The sequence below is a fragment of the Notolepis coatsorum genome (assembly GCF_963971535.1).
Source record: "Notolepis coatsorum genome assembly, chromosome: 6".
In the NCBI taxonomy this organism is placed as follows: domain Eukaryota; kingdom Metazoa; phylum Chordata; class Actinopteri; order Aulopiformes; family Paralepididae; genus Notolepis; species Notolepis coatsorum.
In genome coordinates this window covers 186,544,138-186,563,696 of record NC_140170.1, presented here as the reverse complement: position 1 = coordinate 186,563,696, position 19,559 = coordinate 186,544,138, and positions in this window count along the sequence as shown.

The window sequence follows — 19,559 nt, the reverse complement described above, 5'->3', positions numbered from 1 at the left end:
AACCAAAAAGAGCATCCCCGGGGCCCAGTCTGCTGCTGCTGTCGCATGCAGGTACAAAACGGATGGGCACAACGAGAGAGGGGTGAGTGAGTGTTGACATTTTTAAATCATATGCAACTGTTGGTTGACTGCCGTGTCACATAGTAATGCATATTATTGATTATAACTAAATGTAGGCTATAACCTATAATGAAATTAACAAATGCGTTACGCGCACGTGGCTCGTCCTCTCTGCATAACGAGGCAATGTGATGATCAACTACAGTTTGCTGTGTGTGAAGTTGAACATTATGATATGTGTGACGTGTCTGATACAACGAGGTGAAGCGATGTCGACTCGAGAGGGGGTGGTGTGACAGAGCTGCTGCAGCGGGAGCCTGCAGGGCGGGAGCTTGATGCTGGTAGCGTATCGCACTAACTTGAGAGGCGAGAGATAGTAATTTGATTCTGCAAATCAATTTCTCATTCTTCGCTTGATGTAATTAATACACATGTCCAATTATAACGGAATTCGTTAGCTCATAAAAATGTGATTATAATAGACTGCTGTTTAAAACTCTGACCGGAATTTCTTGAATATGTCCGGTGATAGAAATATTGCAGGACACTCAGACCGGCACGAATATGTTCTAACGGAAACGCTGGTCACAGTATTTATTTTATTATCTATATCCATTCATAATTCAGCGGGGCACCTTGTGCATACTGTTCTGAGTGTGTCTAAGCTGGCAGACGGTATTATACCGCCCTCTAACGCCTTCGGCCAGTAATGCACCCGGTTAGAAACAGGTTAGTTTATTTTCTATACCGAGCTGCGGCGTGGGGGCGGGTCCTAAACACTCCGGCAAAACACACGCTTATAGGGATGGCTTGGACAACTGACCCCGCCCACCCGTTGAAGAGCAATGCCCAATAACGTCTGCGGCACGATCGCTGTGGATAACTGGAATGGCGATGAAATTATTGGATTCTTTTTTTTTCTCATTACTTCAGAGACCAGGTAAGGACACTATAAATATATGAAAGCTTGCATTGATCTGATATTTATTTCTACTGCGATTGAAGCGATATGTGTTCATGTGTCTGGCTGTTCTGCCGTTGGGATACAGGAGGGGGGGGCGCCGGTCTAAACCACATTGCATGCGTGCACCACAAAGGATAATAGTGATGATCTAGCATTGATTTCAGGAAGATCCGATAATCAGGCGAAAAATGACAACATGTCTATTGAATTACACAAAAACGCTGTTTTCATGTATTTTCCCTGGAATTGCTCAGAAGCGGCCGGACTATGTTCATATTCAAAACGGTATCAAACGGAAATGTACAAATGAAAAAAGAATCTGTTTTTTGCACGTTGACCAGAAGTAGCTCAATGAGACTCGAGGGTGTCATTAGACCCATAGCGATACTATAAAATATAGGTTTAGTTGTACAAACTACAACTACGTTTACATGGGGTTAATGGGCGGCACGGAAGTGGTCACTTCCCGGAAGGGGCGTGGCACTCAATGTGTTAAGGTCTGTGCTGACCAGTTGTGCCAGACAGTTGTGCCAGACATTTGTTTCTAAACGGTAAGGCAAATATATTATGTTTCACAGAAACAAAACTTGACTCATCTGTTCAGGATCCAGAGATAGAAATCGAGGACTATTCAATCATCAGGAGGGATAGGAACCAGTATGGAGGTGGTGTCTGTGTGTATATACACAAAGATACCAAATTCAGCAACCGTACTGACCTTAACCATGACGAGATTGAAACTGTATGGATTGAAATCTTATTTGAAAGGGCAAAATCAGTACTAATAGGCACAATCTATAGACCACCAGAACAGACTGGTTTTTATGATACTCTGGATGTGTGCTTAGCTGGAGCCGAGGATGCGGAAAAAATTCTTATTGGGGATTGGAACACGGATATGCAACAAAAAAATGCACCCGTCTTCAAATCCTTCAATAGGTTTTGTGATCTGCACGGCCTCAGCCAACTAATCACCCAACCCACAAGGATATGTGAATCAACTCAGACTACCATTGACCTCATACTGACCTCTGACAAGTCCAAGATCTCCAGTAAAGGGGTTATAGCATGCGGGTTAAGTGATCATTACATGATATTCTGTACCCGCAAAAAGCTAAAACTAAAGGCTGGCTGTCACAAAACAGTCACATCTAGAGACCTCAAAACCTACTCTAGCGAGGCCTTTAACCTTGAACTGGAGAGTCTGGACTGGTCAGATGAACTCAATGGTACACTGGTTGAAGAAACTTGGCTTGGCTTCAAAACCAAATTTTCATCAATACTAAACAAAATGGCCCCCCTAAGAACCACCAGGGTAAAAAATCGCGCTGAGCCATGGATGCACACTGAAATACTGACCGCTATGAAAGCCAGAGACAAAAAATGCTCTGAGTTTCGTAAAAGTCAGTCAAAGCTTACCAAAAGCACGAGCAGTGAACTCCAAGACCACGTGACTGAACTCAAACTAGAAAGAAACAGACTAAGAAATGACGTAAACTCCATGATCAAAACTGCAAAAAAAAATTTCATCAATGACAAAACCGAGGAAAACAAAAATAAACCACGTGAACTTTGGAAATTACTCAACAATCAACTAGGCTGCAGTAAAAAACTCAAAACCAGGTTCTCAAACATAAACATAAAGACGGACAACACGCTCATCACAGACAAGCTGGATGTAGCCAATTACTTAAACACTTTCTTCACAAACATAGCCACAACACTGGTAAACAAACTACCCTCCCACTCAGGGCAGTATGGGGTAGAACACATAGTAGCATACTACATGAACCTAGGCGTCCACAAAGACGACTTCAAACTGGAAATAGTAACTACAGATGAGGTACTCAAAAAACTGAGCGCCCTCCAACCAAACAAGGCCACTGGCCATGACAACATCCCCTCCAAATTCCTCAGAGACTCAGCAGCAGCCATCACCCCAGTCATCACACACATAATAAACCTCTCCATAAAACAGGGACACGTCCCCAAGGACTTCAAAATTGCGAGAGTAACACCCCTGCACAAAAAGGGCAGCAAATTAGACCCGGGTAACTACCGCCCTGTTTCTATCCTTACATCCATCTCGAAAGTCATGGAAAAAATAGTATACGAACAGATCGAAAAATACCTCGCGGAAAAAAATCTAATCTACGAATTCCAATCTGGCTTCAGAACATCCCACTCCACTGACACATGCCTTCTCTACTTGAACGACCACATCAAACAAGAGGTGGACGCGGGCAAATACTGCGGCATGGTCATGCTGGACCTACAAAAGGCCTTCGACACTGTCAATCACACCATTCTGATTGACAAGCTAAAAGCAATTGGTTTTGATAGTTTATCAGTGAGCTGGATACAATCCTACCTGGAGGGGAGGGAACAGATGGTGGAAGTAAACGGTACCCTATCCCCCCCCCTCACAGTGAGCTGTGGTGTTCCACAAGGAAGCATACTAGGACCGCTACTATTCCTAATTTATGCAAATGACATGTCGTCAGCTTGTGACTGCAACTTGTTCCTGTTTGCGGACGACTCAGCCCTGCTGGTCTCTGACAAGAACAAGTTACAGGTTGAAAAAGCCCTCAGCTCGGAACTAGGCAAAATCTGCATATGGCTCGCCGACAACAAACTATCATTACACATGGGCAAAACAGAGTCCATTCTCTTCGGTTCAAATAACAAACTCAGCAAGACTGACGACTTCTCGGTTACAGTGGGTGACAATATTGTCACAAGGAAAGATGAAATTACCTACCTGGGTTCCATCCTAGAGGCTAATCTTTCCTGTGACAAAATGGCATCCAATGTAATAAAAAAAGTCAACCAACGAACGCGATTCTTGTACCGGATCTCCTCTCTGGTAAACAAGAATACCCTGAAGACTCTAGCAGGAGCACTCATTCAAGGGTACTACGACTATGCTTGCACCTCATGGTACCAAAGCACCTCAAAGGCACTAAAAAACAAATTACAAACATCTCAAAACAAGCTAGTCAGACTACTACTTGACCTGACTCCTAGAACCCACCTCACCCCTGCCCACTTTGACAACCTAGGATGGCTTAGAGTAGACGACAGAGTACAGCAACTTGCAATGGGCCTGGTCTACAAGATACACTACGCGACCAAGGTACCCATGTACATGTCAAAATACTTCCCAAAGGTCAGTGAATACCACGATCACAACACCAGAGGGAGCTCCACAAATCATGTAAAACCCAGATTCGGCTCAAACAAGGGACTAAACACGTTTCGCAATTATGCCACATCAATGTGGAACGCCCTGCCTAAAGCTGTAAAGGAATGTGAATCACTACCCACCTTCAAAAACACTCTCAAAAAACACCTACGTGAGACTGCAATTCGAAACTGGCCCCTACAAATGTCCTAACCTAGTTGTACAGTAAATGACCAAGTAAGGCTTTGTCAACATTCCAATGTACAGTGTAAAATGTGTGTGTGTCCCCTACCCAACCCCCCCCCCCCCCCCCCCCCCCCCACCTCCAATGTACAGCCCTCACCCAACCCACCCAACCCCACCCCACCAACCTCCTCCAATGTACAGTTTCTACGCCAAATGTATATACACTCCTTTTCTGGACACTTTTGTATCACAAACAGTACTGTATTTGCAAATCTGATATGTCATAAATGTATAGATGTAGCAGTACTGTCTATCTGTATGTCATGTATGTCATATATGTTATGATGAATTGAAAATGGGGGACCCTGGTGGAAACAAGACGAAAGTCTTTCTCTGGTCTGCATCCCCTTAACAATTGTATGTATTGAGATGTACTGTACTGTACCCATTCTGCAATCTGTTAATAAACTTTTCAATCAATCAATCAATCAATGTTTTTCATTCTTTTCTCTCTATCTCTGTCTTCACCTGTTTTTCCTGCAATGTCTCGTCCCTATTCCTAAAAAGAACAATGTGCATAAGAGCCTCACTAACCTGAGACCTATTGCTCTGACATGCCACATTATGAAGTGTTTTGAAAGGGTTGTGCTGGGCCACCTCAGGGAGCAGGTGGCACCTTATTTAGACCCCTTGCAATTTGCATACAGGAAGAGTGTAGGAGTCAACGATGCGCTGATTTGTATTTTTCTAGCGCCTTCAATACAATCCAGCCACATATCCTAGCAAACAAAAATATCCAGTTTAAACTGCATAACTCAACCAGCACCTGGTGCATGAAATATCTTGTTCCTCTGCCTCAGTTTGTTAGGCTGGATGATATAGTATCAGATGCCATCTGGACACAAACTGGAGCCCCTCAGGGAACAGTTTTGGCTCCCTTCCTCTTTGTTCTTTATACTGCGGACTAGGGCTGTCACTAACGACTATTTTGTTAACGATTAATCAGTTGATTATTTTATCGATTAGTTGATTAATCATTAATTGACCCAAAACATCTATTTCAATTGAATATTTCAAAATGTTTAATGTGTATCCTCCTTTTTAGCTTTAGATTTAAAAAAGACCAGCCAGAGATTATTACCAGCCATAAATAGCTTTTCAGTATATTTCCATTAATTATTATATGTATTGTGTGTCGTCTCTCCACTCCATGGTAGTGCTTGTGCCAGCACAGGAGATACGATAAAAAAAAATTATATATAGACTATATACATATTTAAATCAATATCTTCCTGTTGAATCAAATAGGCTCAGGAATCAGGATTGGTCTAAAAACCCACTTCTATTCCCTGGCCTTCAATAAACCCTGATTCTCCCACACCCTAACTCACACACTCTCATGCAATTTTATCCTGACCCCTCCCTCTTGTATCTCTTCTTATGCTCCTCTGTCCCCTGTGTGCTACTGTACTTTGTGTTCCCCTATCCGTGTGTTGTCCTACTGTCCTATTCTCTGAATGTACTGTCTTGTCCTGCTGTGCCTTTTTGTATTTTTGTATTTGTGTATTTTATATTAGGACATTGATTTTAAGCTTTGATTGTACAGCACTTTAGTTGGCTCTTGTGCTTTTAAACATGCTATATAAATAAATTACTTGACTTGACTTGATTGTTAAAGCTAATTAGCCTAATCCATGTGAAAAAGAGTAGCATATAGTAAATGTATGCACACACGCGGGCAAATACTGCGGCATGGTCATGCTGGACCTACAAAAGGCCTTCGACACTGTCAATCACACCATTCTGATAGACAAGCTAAAAGCAATTGGTTTTGATTAGGGATGTCCGATATTATCGGCCGACCAATATTATCGGCCGATATCGGCAGTCAAATGTGATATCGGAAAATATCGGTATCGGTTTAAAAAAAGAAAAAAACAATAACAATATTTGTTATATATATATCCAGTGAAATGATTAGTTACCTGAAATTATTCAGTTTTTTGGGGGGGGAAAACCCTGCATATATCGGTATCGGTTGATATCGGTTGATATCGGTATCGGAAATTAAGAGTTGGACAATATCGGAATATCGGTAAAAAAGCCAATATCGAGCATCCCTAGTTTTGATAGTTTATCAGTGAGCTGGATACAATCCTACCTGGAGGGGAGGGAACAGATGGTGGAGGTAAACGGTACCCTATCCCCCCCCCTCACAGTGAGCTGTGGTGTTCCACAAGGAAGCATACTAGGACCGCTACTATTCCTAATTTATGCAAATGACATGTCGTCAGCTTGTGACTGCAACTTGTTCCTGTTTGCGGACGACTCAGCCCTGCTGGTCTCTGACAAGAACAAGTTACAGGTTGAAAAGGCCCTCAGCTCGGAACTAAGCAAAATCTGCATATGGCTCGCCGACAACAAACTATCATTAGTTACACATGGGCAAAACAGAGTCCATTCTCTTCGGTTCAAATAACAAACTCAGCAAGACCGACGGCTTCTCAGTTACAGTGGGTGACAATATTGTCACAAGGAAAGATGAAATTACCTACCTGGGTTCCATCCTAGAGGCTAATCTTTCCTGTGACAAAATGGCATCCAATGTAATAAAAAAAGTCAACCAACGAACTCGATTCTTGTACCGGATCTCCTCTCTGGTAAACAAGAATACCCTTAACACTTTCCGTGCCACTCACGAGATTTCTCAGGTTTTTTTATAGGTGGTCACTCACGAGATTTCTCGGAATTTTTTTTTATTTTTTTTTTGCGATCTGAAAAATTATTGCATCACCCGAGCCTACCCGAGTATAGCCGAGCTGCGCCGGTGATCACTGTGGAAAAAAGCGCCCCCTGTCGTCTCCCAGATGACGTAAGTGATTTTGGATTGGACTCAATGAAAATGAATGGGGAAAAAAAATCCGGTACTCCACATTTTCCAGTTCACTGATCCAGCCGGGGTTACCACAGTTCATTCTGGAGCCCCAGATCCCCGCGGATCATGGAGATCTACAGTCTCGCGTTGGATCCATACACTTATCGATTTTTTCGAATGGTGATCAGGAATTGGAATATACCAGTTGGATACCATCTGATGTCAGGTAAGGACTCTATGTTATCAGTGGTAGGATAATCAGAGTAAGTTTGATGAAGTTATAAGCTGTTTTGTGAAATGTCTTCTTTTGGTTTCACTGTAAAAGTCTGTGAGGAAATCAACGGAGCGATCATCAGTGCGCGGCCGTAATGTGCTTGCGTGCACGTATAATATTGATCATCTAGCGTTTATTTGAAAACGATTCATAAAAAGGCCGACGAATATCAACGTTGTGGAATATTCCACTAAAAGACGATTTTCATAGAATGCTCCAGAATGAGCTGTTTTTTATATCAAAACGGGGGCTTTTCTAACTGCTCTGAAATGGAAACGATGCGATAAAAAAACAATCTGCCTTCACAGCACTGACTGGAAAATAGTCTTTGATAATGCGATGGGCAGATTAGACACATAGCCATAATTTAAAACATAGATTAGGCGATATTAACGTTAACATTGGCGCAGATGGTGGCATTCAAGCGGTAAAACGGAAAACCAGGCGTGGCGCTCAAAGTGTTAAGACTCTAGCAGGAGCACTCATTCAAGGGTACTACGACTATGCTTGCACCTCATGGTACCAAAGCACCTCAAAGGCACTAAAAAACAAATTACAAACATCTCAAAACAAGCTAGTCAGACTACTGCTTGACCTGACTCCTAGAACCCACCTCACCCCTGCCCACTTTGACAACCTAGGATGGCTTAGAGTAGACGACAGAGTACAGCAACTTGCAATGGGCCTGGTCTACAAGATACACTACGCGACCAAGGTACCCATGTACATGTCAAAATACTTCCCAAAGGTCAGTGAATACGATCACAACACCAGAGGGAGCTCCACAAATCATGTAAAACCCAGATTCGGCTCAAACAAGGGACTAAACACGTTTCGCAATTATGCCACATCAATGTGGAACGCCCTACACAAAGCTGTAAAGGAATGTGAATCACTACCCACTTTCAAAAACACTCTCAAAAAACACCTACGTGAGACTGCAATTCGAAACTGGCCCCTACAAATGTCCTAACCTAGTTGTACAGTAAATGACCAAGTAAGGCTTTGTCAGTATTCCAATGTACAGTGTAAAATGTGTGTGTCCCCCCTACCCAACCCCCCCCCCCACCTCCAATGTACAGCCCCCACCCACCCACCCAACCTCCTCCAATGTACAGTTTCTACGTCAAATGTATATACACTCTTTTTCTGGACACTTTTGTATCACAAACAGTACTGTATTTGCAAATCTGATATGTCATAAATGTATAGATGTAGCAGTACTGTCTATCTGTATGTCATGTATGTCATATATGTTATGATGAATTGAAAATGGGGGACCCTGATGTAAACAAGACGAAAGTCTCTCTGGTCTGCATCCCCTTAACAATTGTATGTATTGAGCTGTACTGTACCCATTCTGCAATCTGTTAATAAACTTTTCAATCAATCAATCAATCACACACACAAGAGGGAGAATAGCTTATAGGAGACTTAATGTCTGATGTTACAATATTTTTGCTAATGAAGTGAAATATTTATTATCATCAACTATGAAGTTCGTTTTTATAGTGTACATTTTTGCTACTTCATTGATCATCATCATTGAACGTACAGAGAGAAAGAGAGAGGGAGACCTCCCCTTTCCTCACTATTAGAACTCCATGAAACTGATTTAACCTCGACTGGCATATAGTAATGACGAAGATATAAAGCATGTTAAAGACGCAATTATTGGACCCGTTGCTCGCGGAGTTTACATAGAAACAGCGCGACTCCCAACAGGAGTTATCACAGGCTGTAGAACGCAGGGATTAAGAGCTGCCAAGCTGCTTCTAAACTGTAAAGTGTGGGTATCCGGCTCAGACCCTCACTTCCAGCTGGAGCGAAACAAAACCCCTCGCTTCCAGCATCAAGGACAAAAAACATATAAATTAAATCATTAAAAATGCTGGTTCAGTGATTGGCCTCCCTCCTGATTCCTTGGAGATCATTATTGCCAAGCGAACTAGGACTAAATTGAACACCAATTTTTTGAAGGCCACCCTCTGTACAATATATTTGATGCTCTGCGAAGCTCATTAGCGATTCTGATGCCTCAGCTCTATTGAGCGATTGAGAAGGTCCTTTGTTCCTGCTGCGGTTAAATTCTTTAACGAACACCGCTAGCTCTGTGTTGAGAGGCTCTCTTCTTATCTTCTATTTACTGTGTTGTGTAATTTGTACTGTATGTAATTGTTTCTTGTTTGTGTATTTGTATTCGCTCTGGTGGCAAACCATGTTTCCCCTCTGGGATTAAGAATAAAACCAGACCATGAATCAGGCAGGAGGCAGTACTGGGTATCAGGCTCATTTACTGGAGGTCTCTGTGTGACACACATCAGATGCACAATCATTAGGTTTGGTGTGCAGTTGCTTGGTTTCACCTCATAGGCATCCGAAAATACTGTGTTACAAATTACACTATTATACTGTATATATTCTGTTTGGAAAAAAACTAAACTAAATTCCACAAACAATCTTAACAAAAATATTAAATGACCCATATTCACTTGAATGAATGAAAACTTTATTTAACAGATTGCAGAATGGGTACAATACAGTACGGCTCAATACATACAATTGTTAAGGGGATACAGACCTGAGAAAGACGTTTGTCTTGTTTCCATCAGGGTCCCCCATTTTCAATTCATATAGACATTTATGACATACACAACATACATAACATGTATGGCATAGGGACATATAGGTATTTAGTACTGATACATTTGTGACATAACCGGTATTCCAATATACAGTACTGTTACCCCTAGATCCTGACAGAGTATATACATATGATGGGGAGGGGACTGTACATTAGGGGGGGGTGGGTGGGTGGGAGAGAAATATACATACGGCGGGGAGGGAATATATACGTGCGGTGGGGAGGAGACTGTCTATTAGGAGGTGGTGGGGGTTTTGGGCATTTACGGTGGCCAGTTTAGAATTGCAGCCTCCCGTAGGTGCTCTTTAAGAGCGGTTTTGAATGTGGGCAGGGATTCACATTCCTTTACAGCTTTGGGTAGGGCGTTCCACATTGTTGTGGCATAATTGCGAAACGTGTTTAGTCCCTTGTTTGAGCCGAATCTGGGTTTAACATGATTTGTTGAGCTTCCTCTGGTGTAGTGGTTGTGGTATTCACTGACCTTTGGGAAGTATTTTGACATGTACATGGGCACCCCGGTCGTATAGTGTATCTTGTAGACCAGGCCCATTGCAAGTTGCTGTAACTGTGTTGTGTTATTATAATAACAATCACACACAAGTTACAGGTTGAAAAAACCCTCAGCTCGGAACTAGGCAGAATCTGCATATGGCTCGCTGATAACAAACTATCATTACACATGGGCAAAACAGAGTCCATTCTCTTCGGTTCAAATAACAAACTCAGCAAGACCGACGGCTTCTCAGTTACAGTGGGTGACAATATTGTCACAAGGAAAGATGAAATTACCTACCTGGGTTCCATCCTAGAGGCTAATCTCTCCTGTGACAAAATGGCATCCAATGTAATAAAAAAAAGTCAACCAACGAACTTGATTCTTGTACCGGATCTCCTCTCTGGTAAACAAGAATACCCTGAAGACTCTGGCAGGAGCACTCATTCAGGGGTACTACGACTATGCTTGCACCTCATGGTACCAAAGCACCTCAAAGGCGCTAAAAACAAAATTACAAACATCTCAAAACAAACTGGTCAGACTACTGCTTGACCTTACTCCTAGAACCCACCTCACCCCTGCCCACTTTGACAACCTAGGATGGCTTAGAGTAGACGACAGAGTACAGCAACTTGCAATGGGCCTGGTCTACAAGATACACTACACGACCAAGGTACCCATGTACATGTCAAAATACTTCCCAAAGGTCAGTGAATACCACGATCACAACACCAGAGGGAGCTCCACAAATCATGTTAAACCCAGATTCGGCTCAAATAAGGGACTAAACACGTTTCGCAATTATGCCACATCAATGTGGAACGCCCTACCCAAAGCTGTAAAGGAATGTGGATCACTACCCACTTTCAAAACCTCTCTCAAGGGACACCTACGGGAGACTGCAATTCAACACTGGCCCCTGTAAATATCCTAACCCAACCCCCTCCAATGTACAGTAATTTACCTAGTATGGTTTTGTCAATTGTCCAATGTACAATTTTGTTTGTTTGTACAGTGTCCCCCCCCCCCTCAATGTACAGTTTCTACGTCAAATGTATATACTCCCTTTTCTTGACTCCTTCTGTATCACAAACAGTACTGTATTTGCAAATCTGGTATGTCATAAATGTATAGATGCAGCAGTACTGACTATCTGTATGTCATGTATGTCATATGTTATGATGAATTGAAAATGGGGGACCCTGATGTAAACAAGATGAAAGTCTTTCTCTGGTCTGCATCCCCTTAACAATTGTATGTATTGAGCTGTACTGTATTGTACCCATTCTGCAATCTGTTAATAAAGTTTTCAATCAATCAATCAATCAAAACACCAGCCAGACTCACCTTATATAGCTGAACTGGTGTGGATTAGCTAGAAGGCTACTAGGCCTACAGCCTTTCATTCCACATAGAACAACGTGTTGAAAAGAAACAGACACAAACATCTCCATACCTGTGTTCCACACATCAGATGCACATCACTGGGTTTGGTGTGAAGCAGCTTGGTTCCAGCTGATCAACAGAACAGAACTTGACTGCAGTCAGCTGGAGCTCTGGAGCTGAGAGGAGAGAGAGCTAACAGGAGCTAGCAGCTAGCTGTACAGGAGCTAGCGTTAGCCTACTTTCTCCCAGACTAAACTAATACAGAGTGGGTCAGTGGTCTTGGATCCGAACACAATGTACACAGGATGAGTGGAATGTTTTACGGAACATGTAGCAACACGTAGATAACGTTTAAAACACGAATTACAACTTTTATAAGCGTTTATCAGGCGGAGTTTCAGCTCAAGTCACCTCGTAGGCAACCTGCAAAAATACTGTGCCACAGTGCCGCCAGCCGGAGCCGCGCGCAAACGTACATAATGACGTCACGGTGGGTGCGTTCAGACACGTCACATGACCAGAAACGTCAGTGGCCAATCAGAGAGCGTCTCCGCAAACTGCGGCTATGAAAGAAAATCACGCGAGGAAGAGAACACGTTACAGTATGTGTTTGAATAAAGTACCAGAGAAACACACTGTCAGACTGTCTGGCTGTCTTAGTCTTTTTTTTATCTCGAATTTCCAGTTGCTTATTTAAATGGTTGTTTAACCCATTCCGTTTTAATTTGATTTATATGTCCTGATGAATTGAAAATGGGGGACCCTGATGAGATTTGAGATACAGCCCACCACGGTGATGTCGTCAGCGAACTTGATGATGGTGTTGCTGGGTGTGGACTGCGGTGAAGTCGTGGGTGTAAATAGAGTAAAATAAGGGACTCAGCACGCAGCCCTGGGGGGATCCGGTGCTGAGGCTGATGGCTGTGGAGGTGTGGGGGCCTATCCTGACCCTCTGGGGGCAGTCAGAGAGGAAGTCCTTAGACCACCGGCAGAGGGGATGGTTTAGTCCAAGGTCCATGAGTTTGGGCACTAGTCTGTCAGGCAGGATGGTGTTGAATGCAGAGCTAAAGTCCACGAAGAGCAGCCGTGCGTAGCCCCCCCCCGCTCTCTCCAGATGGGACAGGGTAGAGTGGAGAGTCGTGGCGATGGCGTCCTCCGTGGACCTGTTGGCTCTGTAGGCGAACTGGTGGGAGGCTAGAGATGATGTGGGGCTTGAGTGTCTCTTCAAAGACCTTCATTGGGTAGGGAGGCGAGTGCGACTGGACGGTAGTCGTTCAGGCAACTGATGGAGTTCTTCTTTGGGACCGGGACGATTATGGAGGTTTTCAGGCAGGGTGGGACGATGGCCTGGGACAGGGACTGGTTGAAGATCTTAGCGAAGAAGACCCCCGTCAGCTGGTCAGCGCAGTCTTTCAGCACCCGTCCCACGACACCGTCCGGCCCCCACCGCTTTCCTATAGGGTTCACTCCCTTCAGTGTGCGTCTCACCTCATGCTCCGTGAGGATGATGCTGCTGAGGGCTGGTGGGTGTGGCGAGGCTGCCTCTGTCGGCACCGCCTCGGGGGGTGGCGTTGATGTGCAGTGTGGCTGTTTCCGTCGGCCTCGCTTCGAATCGTGCGAAGAAGGAGTTCAGCTCCTCTGCCAGCTGAGGGTCACCCTCGTTGGCTGAGGAGTGGCTGGGTTTGTAGGGTCTTTGGTCTCTATCTAGGTCGTCCTCGGACGGGGCCCTCCATCGGTGCTTCCAGTCGTCCCGATCCTCCATGCATCTGGCTGGCTCGCCGGTGCTTTCTGCTCCCGCATCTCTCCTGAGTACGGGGGAGCAGGTTGACGGAGATGCCCCCCTCGCTCTCCTCCTTGGTCTCCATCGCGGGCTGGAAAGAGAGATAGAGAGAGAGAAGAGTGGGAGAGAGAGAGAAAACACTATCAGTGCAGACGTTTGAGCTGGGCTCTTACCTATGAGGTTCAAATTTGTACTCATTCTTCCCAAAGGAAATCTTGCGTTGTATCAGAGTCTTTGGTCTCCATCGCAGGCTGGAAAGAGAGAAAGAAAACACTATTATTATTATTATTATTGTAACTGAGGGGTACAATTCCCTGACTGTATTACTAGATATGATACTTACTACCACTACCTTTGTACTTAATATTCGGCCACCCAGTACACGGCATAAATATATTATGATGAACACTGTCACGTAGATGAAACGGATCCAACACAAATGTACGAATTAGAAATAGGTCTTTATTTCTACACAGCGATGGTGTGTAGAGCAAGCACTTAATCAAATCAATCACATTTATGAATGGAAATTAGTATGCACTTTTATGGCAAGAGTATTCGTCGGTATATCAATAGAGAATGTCCAATCTCTGAAGGCGCAGGTGGTACATATACGACCTGGAATAGTTTAAGGAATAACAGCAATGATACTTTAATGATTATATACTGGACACACTAGGGGGGGTTAATCCGGTCGCTTGTAAGCCGACAGGAGTAGGAGGGGGGGGGGGGGGGTAGAATCCGGCTGCCTCATCCGGCCAAGGGTATCCCAGGTGAACCCACTGTAGTGCCGTTCAATGCGCCGGCGATCCTTGGACCACAGATGAAAGCAGGTGGACTCTTTGTGGGCCGGCGTCATCCGGTCCACGGAGGAGAGACGTGAAGCGACCTCGTCTTGCAGAGCGTCTCCTCACCTTGCGTCCTCTCCAGGGGGGGGGGTTCCAACACACGGCAGTGTCGGGGGTCTTTATCCATGGAATAATCAAAGTATACAAAGCATAATCCGTGCCTGGGAAGGCGGGCTGTCGTCGGCAGAATAATCCGGTATACAGGTCCACTCGCTCGTCGGCTCTGGGGCTCCTCGGGTGCAGCTTCACGTGGGGTCAACCACCCTGGATAAGCAGCCAGTTCTCTGCCCGAAACGATGGGGTACTGACCACGGTAGTATTCTCACCGCACGAAGCACTATATATTAACAGACTATTATTAGCTTAATAGACTACGTCCAACTCGACGATATAGTGCCAAATATGACTATTCAAATATTAATATACACGATGTCTCAATACCGATGGTAGGCGAACTTGGCCTTACTCCCACACGTGGCGTCGCGGGGAGGCTTTACGTCTGTGACTCTATTGGAGGGTAAGAAACTGGACTGAAAAGGAAGTCCTACTTTAGTAGCGCAGTATATATACGCACTATGAACAAATAGTCCCATTAGTGGTGCGGTAGCCAGATTCCTACGCGGAACTAGGACTTGTTCGTACATGTGGAGCGGTACGTTTGAACTGGGTCTGAGGGGTATGGCAGCCTGGCACCAAGGTCTCGACCAATAGTAGAATGGAGACTATTATGGGATGTTCAGTAGGCTAGAATGGATATTCAATGCATATTGTACAAGGAATATACAAGGGATATCAGGGAATATTAGAGAATATACAAATACAATTAAATATATATATATAAATAAATATATATATTCGGTTTAATCTGGCCCTTCACAACAATTATTATTATTATTATTATTATTATTATTATTATTATTATTATTATTATTATTATTATTATTATTATTATTATTATTATTATTATTATTATTATTATTATTATTATTATTATTTATATATAGATAGATAGTTTAAAATGAACGTCCATATAGAGCTGATATCAGTGAGAGATTTCACACACTTTCAGCCAGAAGAAGAAATATAACCTGTGTTCTTCTTTAGGTGTTTAGGAGTTAGGTGTTTATGAAGTTATGCAGACTCCATGCTACCATATGTATTAACTTGCTAGCCAGAGGGTTTATTAACATACAATTTGATCAATGGATCCTGTGCATAACGATGTTATAAGGCCAAATATGAAAAAAGTGGCCAGCAGACATGCTAGATCTGTGACACGTGTGTGTGTGTGTGTGTGTGTGTGTGTGTGTGTGTGTGTGTGTGTGTGCACACACACACAGTTTGTTGTTTTTGTTCCATTAGTGATTTACACACTTTCAATCAAAAAATTATGAATGACAAATTTAAACAGATTATCACCGCTAATTTGAAGCGTAACATATTGATGTCTTGTATACAGTTATGTCCCTGCAATTGACCAGTATGGGAAAATAAAGATTTTTTTTTTGTCTGAAAACATTTCTTGTTAAGGTTTGGATTTTGTGTGCCCTGTATGCAAGATTCATGTCCCTTGCCAGTCACATACCTATTTACAGCAAGTGATGAACTGCACTACTTGTGGTTGTTTTTAGAGATTTTAGATACGTGTTATACTCGTGGTAAACTATCAACCTCTGTAGCACCACTGCACCAGTGCTATGTGCAAAAAACATACAGCCATGGTTATATGTATTATTGTTCTACATCACTCGCTCATCCCATCATCACAGCTTTCACTCATGGTTTCCAAACTGGCAAGATGGGATATTGAGGTTTAGACGCTTTCTGCATTGTGGGATGTTGCACTTTGTCCTTTTTTATTTTAAAGATGTGTTTTTTTTTTTTTTTTTTTTATATATATATATTTTTTTTATTATTGCAAAACAAAAATTATTAAAAGTCAGTACTCAACACATAATGCATAATGAAACTAACAGTCAAGGTGGTTAAAATTACATGCAAGTACAGAAACAAGACAAAAAAAAAAGTCTATAATAACATTTTAACCGTATACAGTGTATATCCAGCGAAATTAACAATTATATAAATGTTATATAGGACATACCCCCTAATACCTATTTTCTAAAACCCTACACACATATGCTCCAGCTCGAACCCCCCCCTCCCGGACCCCTCCTTGGATAGTACCTCCATTATCCCTCACTCCTAACCAGACACTACCATTATAAGCTAGCTTTTATTCTCTCCACCACTTCTACCCACATTGACATTTTGGATTCGTTGAGACCCAGAATTCTTGCTGTAGATATTTCTTGATATATCACATCGAGATATGTAAGAGACCAAACTTTCCGGCAAATTTTTTCCGGTTGAAACCAGCGTGATGCGATCAGTTTTTTAGCTACTGTGTAAGATGTGTTTTTTTAGGGCATTTGCGCTTTTATTGTGGATAGGACAGTTTGGAAACTGGAGAGAGACGGGGAAGACGTGCAGCACTTGTCCTGGGCCGCCGGCCGGACTCGAACCCAGGACGCTACAGGTTACGCTGAGCGTATGTACGTGTACGACGTGGTGCGCCACCGGTCATACCATAATACACTAATAATAATTTAAAGAATAATTGAAGGAATAAATAAATAAAATAAGACATGACAAGTTAAATCAAATAAATTATAATCAAATATCTTAAAATATATTAACAGACATAATAACATTGGGGTCACAAGACATATATAATTTATATATTAATAAATATATACAGTAAGTATAAAGTATATACTGTGCGATCTATTATTAGGCAACTAATGTTACAGTACAGGAGTCTCAGAGCGCATAGGCTGCCAATAACTAACTAATGTTGGATGTGCTGGCTAACGATAACAGCTTAGCGTTAACACAGTCAGAACAAACTTACTTAACAACTAATGCTAGCGCCTGCTACTCACATAGCATCCCTGCATCCCTTCTGTTATTATTCCAACCATTCATAATCCCTCTGGTATCTCTTTGGTCCTGCAAGCATTAACCTCGTTCCCAGTTTTATCTCCTCCGTGCTCAAACGTCTGCTGTACTGTAACCATAATATACATTACATAATCCTGTAATGTACTGTAACCGTCGAGTGAAACGTGAGTGACAGCTGGCTGGGCTGTGACGTCACTCTCCCAAAATAAACCTTAAAAGATGGCATGGAAGCTGTGCAATCTATTATATTTTGTGATATTTTTGTATTTTACATATAACAAGACATACCATAATACAATAATATTAAAGAATAATTAACGTGCCGTCAGCCCGCCGCAATTTTTTTTTTCTTCCGTATTTTCGTTTGAAACCAATCGGGAAAAAAAGTCGACTGTGAACCATGGACGTTACAGAACACCTTTCAAAGGAAAAACGGCCAACGGAAACAGGGCCTCTTGACAGGTACAGTAGAAACAAATCCAGCAGTGTTAATTCTCCAGTGTGTTCAGTACTGTTTCACAATGACCTAAAGATAATATGCTCCAAGACTTATAGGCCAACTGCAAACGGATCATAGATCAACTGCAAACAAATCATATTAGAATGCTAATGACGTTGTTCAATATCAGAATTAGGAATAAACCAGATGAGGGTTCGTCTGGTAGGGTCAGAGAGGCTCTCAAAGTTGGGGTCACCCCCTCAAAGACAGTGTCCCCAGCTAAATGAAGACTAGTAATTTGCTTCTCTACCCAACATTATGCTGGCTATGTTCTCACCGGGCCTCCTCTGCAAGGATGTCCTCCGGTAGAGGAGGGGGTCCGAGGCGAAAGGTACATTATTTATTTGCTTGTGAGTCTCTGGAACTAGTCTGTCTACTGTCTACTGTCTATCTGTATGTCATGTATGTCATATATGTTACGATGAATTGAAAATGGGGGACCCTGATGTAAACAAGACGAAAGTCTTTCTCTGGTCTGCATCCCCTTAACAATTGTATGTATTGAGCTGTACTGTACTGTGCCCATTCTGCAATCTGTTAATAAAGTTTTCAATCAATCAATCAAAGTCTGAGAGCTGTGACCGTTTATTCTATGGCTGTGACATGTTACTTTAGGCTGGCTGACTACGGGTTTGTGGCGCCATCTGCTGGTACACAGTTTTAAATGCAAGTGAAAATTGGTCTATATTTAGATTTTTCTTCATCTAACATGCATGGGTTAAATATTTAAACAGTTATTTAAGAAAGGTTTCTTTGTAGCCTATGCTTTTAGCTGGGTGGGGCCACATCATCTCAGTCATAATATCAAAGTCATAATCTCACAGTCATCATCTCAGTCATAATATCAAAGTCATAATCTCAGTCATAATATCAAAATCATAATCTCAGTCATCATTTTACAGTCATAATCTCAGTCACAATATCAAAGTCATAATATCAAAATCATAATCTCAGTCATAATCTCATGAAACCAGTTGTTGGGTTGAAACACCTCGTAGGATGTTTTAATCGTTTAGGTTTTCTGGTCAAAAGTTGGCTATAAGCAATTTGATCCATAAACCTACTGCATTTATTTAATGTATCCTTCATTTAATCAGGATAATCATATTGAGACGTCCATCTCTTTTTCAAGTGGGCCCTGGCCAAGAAGGCAGCACACAGATAGTTTCACATAATAGAACATTAGAATGAATGGTCGTTTAACTACATTATATTTGGGTAGTTCATTACAAACTACATATTCCCCAAGAAATGATGGTGCATTTTCCTGATTCCACCTCAACAACCCTCAGCAGACCTCCGTGTGGTTTCTCTTGCGTTGGTCCCCAAATCAAACACACCTCACCCTGCTCCGTGTGGTTTCTCCCGCCTTGGTCCCTAAATCAAACACACCTCACCC